Genomic DNA, 10123 nt, shown 5'->3' on the forward strand with positions numbered 1-10123 from the left:
TGAGAGGAGCCCGGTTTTCAAGAACCCGGGAGAAGCAGCAGCGGGTTCGGTGCAATGCCGCCATCTTCTGGCCACTCCTGTGAACTACAAGTCCCGCTGGGCCCCTGAGCGTCTGCAGCAGGCGTTGGGACTCGCCGCTCCAGAAGCCTCCCAAGGGGGGACGTTGCGACAGACTGAACACAGAAGGAGATATCATAATCCACCTGAGTCCGCCTTCTACCAAGGCATCCATTAAAGAGATTTGTCAAGAAAAAGCAATGGTGTCGGCTCACTAAATGTGTTTTGGAAAGTAGTTATTTTTCATAAATCATGTTTTATTCATGTAACTATGCAAGGGGTTTATTATTGTTATTGTTGTTTTCATGAATTAATGAATGAGTTTTTTTGAAGCATCTGTCTTAATCTCTAATGAGGTATACTCTCTCTATCCGGATTTCTTTGGTTCACACCTCCTGTCTGTATCTAGTTGCTCTTATTGGGGGGGGGGGGGTTTACCAGGGATTGACCTCAGGGTCACTCAACCACTGAGCCACATCCACAGCCCTTTTTTGTATTTTATTTAGAGACAGGGTCTCCCTGAGTGGCTTAGGGCCTCACTAGGTTACTGAGGCTGACTTTGAACTTGCGATCCTCCTGCCTCAGCCTCCCAAAGCACGAGGACGACGTGGGCCTTAGGGCCCGGCTCTAGTTGTTCATTTAATACCATCATGATGGCAAGCTCCACAAAGGTGACGCCTGCTCATGGCCACACCTGGTTAACACAGAGTAAGGGTCAACCATGTTTTGTTGATGGATGAAATGGGGAAGTTAGTGGGGCCTTGTGCGTGGACAGTGGCCATGCCCACTTGAGTAGCCATTTGCCATGTGGTAAGAGAGGAAAGGGGTCCTGAGGCCCAAGAGTCTTGAGAACTGCTGTGAGGGAGTGCTCTGGGCGAGGTGGTCAGGGAGCCTTCTCTGAGCAGATGGTGTTCAGTTGAGACCTGAGACCACCAAGTCGCCAGCCACGTGAAAAGCCCAGACACGCGTATTCAGGGTGAGGTGTGCAAACAGTGCTCAGGAGAGAACCAACGTGTGCATTAGTGTAGCCAAGGGCCCCCCCAGCCAGCACCCCAGGGCCTGCGATGTCCATCATGGAGGAAGCTCTTGGGAGACAGCTTCTGGGTGAATGCAGGGAAGGAAAGAGAGAGGGAAAGGACCTGAGAAGACCCTGGTGGGCAGCTAAGAGCCACTGTGGGGAGGAGGAGGGAGCTCCTGTGGAGCCAGGCATCTTCTTGTCCCTCCTTCAAGGGCAGGAGGGTCTTGAAGGTGCCCTCAGTAGTTGCACTCCCTCTCAGGAGAAGCCCATAGGCAGACAGACACCCCCCCCCCAGATCACCAAGCAGGACAGTGGCAGACTTGAGCCACAGCCCAGGACAGGTGTCCATTTCTGCTGCACAAGATCCCAGAGGCCTCGGGCTCTGGGAGCTGATGTGTGGACACCTGTGTGTGCCCAGGCCCTGGGGGCTGTGCTGGATGCTCCCAGTTCTGCTTCTGCGCCCACCCCAGGCTCCCTTCTCCCCCAGTCCAGTGTCCAGTGCTTCCCCCAAACCCCTGGCCTCTCTCCCTCCTCCACCCTCCAAATGGGAGGCACTTGCTTGCCCTGGCCCTGGGTTCGGCCATCCTAGGAGGTTCCCAGATCTTCTGACCGTGCCCCCAGCCCAGCCACCCTGGTCAGCCCCTGCTGTTGGCTCAGGCTGTGACCTCCTCGGGAACGTCCACCAACATCCACCTCCTCTGGAACTCCGGCGAATCTTGAAGGAGCTGCTCCAAAATTCCCTGCACCACCAGAGGTGCTTCCTCTCCGTGGACTGGCTTTTCTCCCAGCCCCCAAGGCTTGCCTCAAGGGCCACCTCTTCTGGGAGGGCCTCCCTTCCCGCCCAGCTTCTCCTCACCTCCCCCTGACCACCTTCTTATTTTTCATTGTACTGAAATAGGTGTAACATAAGAAATGCCGTCTTAACCATTCTTGAGTGAATCATCCAGTGGCCTCCACCCTGATGCTGACCTAGAATGAGGTTTCAGCGGAACCCTGGGAGGGCATCAGGCCCTGTCTCAGCTCTGGGGGAGCCCTTGTGAGCCTCCGCGACAATCCTACCAGGTAAAAGGGCAGCCCCCATGTCCAGGTAAGAGGGAGACTCAGAGGGGAGGAGGAACACCCAAGATCTCACAGCACGGATTCAGCTGAGCACAAAGTTGAGGTACTAAAAAATAAAATAAAATAAAGGTGGCCCACACCTGTCATCCCAACGGCTCAGGAGGCTGAGGCAGGAGGATCTCGAATTCAAAGTCAGACTCCGCAAAAGCCAGGCGCTAAACAACTCAGTGAGACCCTGTCTCTAAATAAAACACAAAATAGGGCTGGGGCTGGGGCTCAGGGGTTCAGCAAATCTGGGTTCAATTACCAGGAACCAAAAATAATTTTTTTAAAAATATCAAAGCTGCTGAAGGCTGAAGGACAAGGCGAATATACTTAATACCACTGGACGATTCACTCAAGAATGGTCAAGATGGTGAATCTTATGTTACACACATTTCAGTACAATTAAAAGTAAGAATAGGGGGCTGGGGCTGGGGCTCAGTGGTAGAGCGCTTGTCTCATATGTGAGAGGCACTGAGTTCAATTCTCAGCACCGTATAAATAAATGAATAGAATAAAGGTCCATTAACATCTAAAAAATATTTTTAAAAAATAATAAGAAATTTAAAAAATAAAAATAGGTGCTCCGTTCTAAGAATTTCAAAGGTCACGGTCTCAAGAGCCTGGCTCTCCCACAGAGCCCGCCCCTGCCCTCGAAAATGCCACCGGCTGCCCCTCCCACCCAGCCCACGCCTCCCCTCTGTCGCGTCCCCAGCCTTCCTCTGGGTGGGACTCCACCTTTAATATCAAAATGGTATTTTACACAAAAGCTGCTACATTCGTGTGACAGCCCAAAAAACAAGTGACGCCAAGGCCGGATCCATGCGAGAATCTGATTTTTAATCGACAGCAGAATTTCGGGGCCCACATTCACAGGTGAAGACGCGGAACCCCAACACATCTTCCCGTCTCCGGAAGTAAAACAGCGGGTCTCGGGGAAGACTCTCGGGGGCCACTCTTGGGGACGGGGGTCTTTGGGCTCCTCTGTGGCCATGGGACCCACCTCCCCCTCTGAGCACCCCCCACTGACACCAGCACGGCCCTCGGGCAGGTCAGGTGGGTCCTTCCTAAACACAGACGAGGAAGGACAGCGTCTGCCTGGGGGCCCAGTTCCTCCCTCAGAGTGTAGTCACAGCAAGCCCGATGGGAGGGGACCTCAGGGCAGAGTGGACAGAGACAGGTCGAGGATGTGCCTGGTTGGGCTGTGGCCTCTGGCATTAGCCAAGGGGACACACACACACACACACACACACACACACACACACTCCTGGACTCCACTCCAGGGACAGGAGCTTCATTTTACCCACTGAGATGTGTTTTCTCCTCTGGGACCAGGATCAGCCTCCTGGACACTGTCAACATCTGCCTCCCCTCCCTGGGCACAGCCACCCAAGACAAACGGGCTCCCTCCCCCACAGACTCCCTTGTAGATTTGTGACCCGCCTCCGTGTCCCCCCAGATCTTCTCCCCGGGCCACAGGACGCCAGGCATGTCCTGTTTTCAAACTGCTCCTCCCAAGTCCTCATGGTCACCTGGGTGCTGTGTGCCTCTCAGTCATCCCAGAAAAACTACCTCCCGCTGGGTATGCGCGGTGGCTCCTGTGTATCTCCAGGGGGACCCAAGGGTCCCCGGGTCTGCCACAAAGTGGGCAGAGCTGTGCTGCACTCCTTGGAGTCCCACCTGGGAGGCGCCACCCAGGGGCGGGGCAAAAGCTGGACCGCCCACTCCGCGTCTCAGACGAGGCTCCCCAGTGACGACATCCAGGTGTCCAGGCATCAAGACCTGGCACCTGCCCATTCCCCCGCCTGCCTCTTTGGATCCTCCCTGATCCCGAGCTTGGGGTCCCCCAGTCCTGTCGGCCGGAACCCGTTCCGCCCACGCCCCACCAGCCGGGGTCCAGCTCCCACGGCTCGCTCTCGGAAAGCCCACCCTGACTGCCACAGCCCGGAGTGTCCCCAGCCCACCCCGCCCTCTGAATCCATGGCACCAGAACCCAAGGGCCTGATGACAAGCCCCGCTGACCCTCCCCGCCCCACGCTCAGATCGGGCCCTGCTGAGCCAGGCAAGCACCGGCGACAAGGCCCGTGTGCGGTCCCAGCACCCAGGTCCTCAGCAGCCTCCGGCCCCTGAATTTGAATAAAGAGGGGCTCCCCGCGGAGCGGGTGTTGAACAGGAAAGGTTTTCTCTGCTTCGTGCTTTGGGTGAAACGGGGCGGAGCAGCCGCTAGAGGGCGCAGGCGGTGCTTCCCCGTGCAGGGCTGACCAAGGCACCTCCTGAAGGCTCTTCCTGAGGCCTCTGTCCTGGGTCCTCTGCAGCTCTGGCCTCTGGATCTCCCTTTGGGCCCCATGGTCAGCTACACATGGCCAGCTGTGAGCCTGTGGCCATGGCAGAGAAGCCACGCACAGCATTCATTGACCCCAGCCACACGTCTGAAGGCCTTTAGGCCACTCTAGGACACTGTCCCTGAGCGCCATTCCTCCAGGCCACCATCTGTCCTCTCCCATCAACGCTGACTACCAGAGCGAGGCAGCACAGACTTGCTTCCCATTCCCATCTTCACCTGGTGGCACCTTCACAGCTCCCCATCTCTGATCCCAAAGAACCTTCCCCGCAGCCCTACAGAGATCCAAACTCCCTGCCAGCCAAAGACCATCTCCTCCTGTGGCTATCTTGCTTTACAATTAGGTTGGAAGAGTTGGAAATTAGAAGATGCTGAGCTAATTTACACTAAGGTGTAAATGGCTGATAGAAGTATGATCCTTCTGAATGCTTCTATCTGAAGCTTTATGCCTAGGGCTAACCCTCAAGTCCCCCAAACAGGGACTGTAGGCCCTAATCTGATGACTGATGGCTTCATACATAACAACACACTCTCTGTACCCCCAAACACATTTTAAGGTTCAACTTGTATAGACTGTGTGACTACTGTTTAAAAGGACTGAAACCAAACAGATTATGAGGGGTTAATAGAATGTATCCCGTGGCCAAAACATTGGAAGGCCGACTATACATCTAACCCCACCTCCATGGGCTACCATCGCCCCATGGGGCCTGGGCCACACCCTGTCCCTGGCATCTCCTTTAGAGAACCAGGAGCATTATTCACACCAAATGCCCTGACCTAGAGAGGTCACCGAGAGCGACATCACCAGCTGCACCTAACACTGTGTTAGTCAAGTTCCAAACCTGGGTTAGCCCCTCGCAGCCATGCTGACACCAAGCTGTTAATGGTAACAGTGAGGAGAAGGGTTAGACCCGTTGTTAGTCCAAGAGGGATCCACAAGCCATTAGTTTCTGCTAAAAGGAACAGACCAGGGAGGCAGGAGTTAGTCAAGGAGAAGGAGAGGTGAGCTGAGAGCTGGCCAAAGCCAGGCCCGGAGCCTGGAGCCGCCCCACCCCAACCGATGGGCAGGGCTGGCTATTAGTGGTCAGCCCCTGGGCAGCCAGGGCCAGGCAGGGATTAGCTGGGCAAGAGCAAGAGTTAGTGCAAGAGACCAAGGTGCCTACTGGAGGTGAGGCATGACGTCACCCCCAGGTGTGGCCCTGGCTTAGCAGCTGGCGGGCTCTGGGGGAGGCTGGCTGGGGCCGGGGCTGGGCAGGAGCTGGGGATGGCGTCCCTGGGATTCCCTCCTCTGCAAACCCCAGTCCTTGCAGGCCTGCTTTCCTAACCACACGGCAGCTGGCTGCTGACCAGCCTTCTCCAGCCTCGTGGTCAGGGAAGCCCTCTCTCTGACTTCCTGTCCAAATTCCCTGGGGACGCCTCCCTCCCTGACGTCCTGAGCCCTGAACGCTTCCCTCGGTGACCTTGCAGTGTGGGAAGACCCTCTCCACTGCCTTCCTCTTTAGCAAGGTCTCAGCTGGCTGACTTCCGCTGTGGACACTCCCTTCTGTCGGCTACAGGTTGGGACAGGCCCCTCTGCTGATTTCCGAATTGGGTCATGAGCCCCACCCTCGATTTCCTGTGCGAGATGGTTCCCGCCCAATGGAAAGTTCTACCTGGCCTCCTTGCAGGGAAGGACACACAGGCCCCTTGTCCCAACTCTCGCCTGGGGAAAGCCCAGACCTGCACACTCCAGACCCACAGGCCTCCACACTCACACCCAGAGGGCTCCCTGGCCCGCCCCTCCCAGTGACAACCAGACTTCTCCACAGAGGAGCAAGGTCGTGCTCAGCCCAGCCTCCCATGGCCCAGGACCACCTCAGCCTCCTCTGGGCCATGTCCAAAAGACCGTCCCCTGCCTTTGACCTGGCCTGGTGGACTCTGAGCTCCCAAGAAGCCAACATGGGGCAGCAGAGAGGGACATCTGCTTGCCAAGAGGAGGAGGACCAGCCCCCAGTGGGGGCCCAGAGCTCGGCAGGGCTGGGTTAGTAGAGAACGGGTTAGTAGGGCCGGGTTAGTAGTCAGAGCACAGCACCAGCGCACAGGGCACCTCAGCAGACAGACACGGGAGCCGCTAGGAGAGAAAGGGGGACACACACAGGTCTAGAGCTCGAGAAGGGGCATCGGGGTGCAGCAGAGGCACCCCCAGGTTAGACAAGTTAGTAATCAAACAAAAGAGCCGTCTACGAAAGGAAAGCTAGTAGAGAGAGGAGGAAGTGGGAAGGGACGTGCCCAGCCCCGGGCAGAGGGTCTCTGTGCAGAACACCCAGAGAGACCAGACCAGGCGGGGGCATGATGGGGTCTCCGGAGCCTCCCACCCCCACCCCACCCCCACCTTTTTTATTTTTTAAGTATCTGCCGTGCACCAAGGCTGCCATATTGGTGAGCACCCTCGCTGTCACCAGCAAGGGAAGAACTGGGGTGTGGAGGAAGCGGTAGAGCTGGTTAAGGCCTATCTGCACGCCCCGTCCTGCACCCTGGGTCTGCACAAACACCCCAGCCCGGGCAGGGACTTCCGGAGCCTCGTCTGCACCCACATCCCAGCCCCTGAAAAGGCCCATGAGCTGCACGGTTAGTAGGGTCTGGCTGCGGGGTTAGTAGGGCATGCTCGGGCCTGGTTAGTGGGTTAGTGGTTGGGCAGAAGGCCAGGCACCTCATCACACGCCACAGCGTCCCAGCCGAGCCCTGGGTTAGTAGGTTAATCACACCATGCCATGCTGCCCGGGGCCTCCTGTGGCGCTCCAGGGCCTCCTGACCCCACCAGCCTGGGCATGGGCCTGACCAGGGCAGGGGGTCTGCCACCTCGCCCCTCCGCCCCAGGATCTAGCCTAGCCACCCGGACCCTGCCCCAAAGCATCACGAGTCCCTATTTCTTGTCTGTGGGTCTCAAAGACCGTCTCCCCCCAAACATTTTCAGTTCCCCTGAAAATGGACCCTGCTGTTCTGAGTGGAAACCCCCTGCCTTGATATGGTCAGCCCCTTCCCAGAGAGCTGATGTGTGAGCACACGTACACACACACACACACACACACACACACACACACCAGCGTCCTTCCACAAAAGGTCTGACCTCCCATAGCCACCCTGTTTGGTGGACGTCTCTTCCATCACCAGCTGCCAGGCCCCTGGCTGCTCCCAATGCTGGTCTGCCCCCGCCTCACCCCTACAAAAATGGCATCAACCTTGGCCCCGGAACCAAGTTCAGACTCCCCAGACCCTCCCCGTCTGCATGCTTTCCAGCCAAATTTCAAAGCACCCGAGTGTACCCTAGTCATGTCATGTCCTGTCCCCACTCTGTCTCCCCGCCAAAACTCAGCCTGACATCTCCCACAGTCCTAATGATGCTCTGTGAGAAAAGAATTCTGTGGCCGGGGAAGTCAGGGAATGCTTCTTCTATGGGCTCCTTGAATATCTGAGGTCCTCATTAACATCGTCAAGGCTCTGATGAGTCCTGCTGTCACAATGGAGAATCTTTCTCTAGTTTCTCCCTAGAAGTTCTCAGATAAGCCACAACTTTCTCACCCTCCAAGGCCCTGGCTTGCTAGGAAGCCTAGCCTCTCCAGCCTGTAGCCCCTCACTCCCACTCCACCCCACCTCTGGGAGCTCAGAGCCTCGGCCTCAACAGACTCCATTATGACATGGCCAGCCCTCCAGTTCCCCATGGGAGCTGGCTGTGTCCCTCCTGCATCATGACTAGGAAATCCTAAAGGTTGGACCCATAGCCAGATCTTGACCTATCGTCCCCCAAAAGGCTGGCACAAGAAAGAGCCCAAAGTAGGTGTTCAATTCGAATGAGAGGAATTTACCCCAGGAAACGCAGCGAGCTACTTTGGAGGCCATGAAATGTGACCCCATCCCAAGCTGCTTAGAAAGGGGTATTAGGGAAGCAGGCAGAGGAACATGGAATCAGAAATGCTTCTGGATCAGAAGATGCCGAGTTTCACTGTCAGCCATGCCAAGATGAGTCTGATCCTAAATCTAGATGGGCTGGAGTGTTTATTGAGCACCTACTAAGGGCTCCCACACTGTGCCAACACATCTGAGTGCTCCTGGTGCAGAGGGCTCACGCTGCCAAGGTGACCTGCCCGTGGCTGTACAGCAGGGGGCGCACCTGAGAACCGATCTGGCTTCAAGACCCAAGCTCTCCTGGAGCCATCGCTCCTTCCTGGCCATCCCTGCTCCCTGCCCCGGGTCCATCTAGTCCTGCATGTCCCGAGGCATCCGCGGCCCACCCTAGCACAACACCTGCCTGCTCATCTCCTGCCTGCGGGGGTGGGCATTCCAAAAGGCAGATGACCCCTGCTTGTGCTGACCACCCTGTTCTGGAACTCAGAGGTGTCTCTGAAACAACCAGGCTGAATCCCTAACCCCTCAGGTGTTCCTGTGTTTGGCGACAGCACATTTAGATACAATTAAGGTGAAATGAGGTCACGTCATCGCGGGGCCCTGACTCCACAGGACTGGTGTCCTTATAGGAAGAGACGCCTGAGCTTGCTTGCTGTCCCTCCACAGAGAAGAGGCCATGTGAGGACACAGTGGAGAGGCCCCTTCCTGGACTTGCTCTTGAAGGCCCGGCCTCCAGCGCTGTGACATGGAACCTGCAGTCCCGCGGAGGAACCCGGCCACCTCCCGCCCTGGGAGGACAACTTCCGGCTTTTACCCTGGCCTAAGGGAGACCAGGAGGGGCTCTCCTGCAAGTGCTGGGATCTCCCTCCGGAAGGGACTGCCATCAGACAGGCAAGGAGCCACTTGTCCCGCAAGCCTCCGCCCCCAAGGACAGAAACCGGGAGCCCAGTGCAAGGACCTGGGAAGCCCCGGGGGCCTGAGCAGGCTTGGGGGAGGCTGGGCCTCCTTGGACGGAGGACTTGAATCCAGAGCTGTCTAGCGGTGTCCACAGGCTTCCCCGGCCTGGGTCTCGCTGAGAAGCCCTGTCATTTCAGGACACCCACGCTCTCCCAGAGACGGACACCCTACAGGGAAAGCACAGCCCCCCCCCCCTCCTCCCTGGAACCACGAGGGGAGGGAGAGACACGTGGAAAAGCCCAACCAGGAAGCACTCCCCAAAACGACAGTCACCCATGCGGAAAACACCCAAGGACCAAAAAGACTGCAGCCGGGGAGGCCCAGGAGCTTCGTCTAGCCTCCCACTGGTGACTGGCCTCCATACCCAGCTCACCCCACCCCCACCCTGCAGGGTCCTTTAAGACCGGCCCTGGGAGAGGGCCTTGCCCAGGCCCAGCTCTCTCGTGGAGGGGACTGGAGGTGAAATCCAGGGGCCGGGCCCGCAGGCGGGAAGCAGAAGGTGGAGCCAGTGAGGCCATGGCCTCTCACACCCGCGAGATGAGAGTCCGCAGGGTCAGGATGGGGTCCTCAGCTGAGCATCTACCAAGAAGGGCTCTGATCCACCAGAGGCTCCATCCCAAGGGTAGGGAAGGCTGAGGTCTTTGAGCGATGGCCCAGCCTTGAGGTCACTGTAGCCAGGATGCAGAGTCACGGGCACCAAAGAGAAGAGCAGGTAGACGAGCTGCGCTGGGCAGAGCCGCCTGGGGAGGGGGAGGGGAGGGCGG

The sequence above is a fragment of the Marmota marmota genome, unplaced genomic scaffold (assembly GCF_001458135.2).
Source record: "Marmota marmota marmota unplaced genomic scaffold, marMar, whole genome shotgun sequence".
Classification (NCBI taxonomy): Eukaryota; Metazoa; Chordata; class Mammalia; order Rodentia; family Sciuridae; genus Marmota; species Marmota marmota.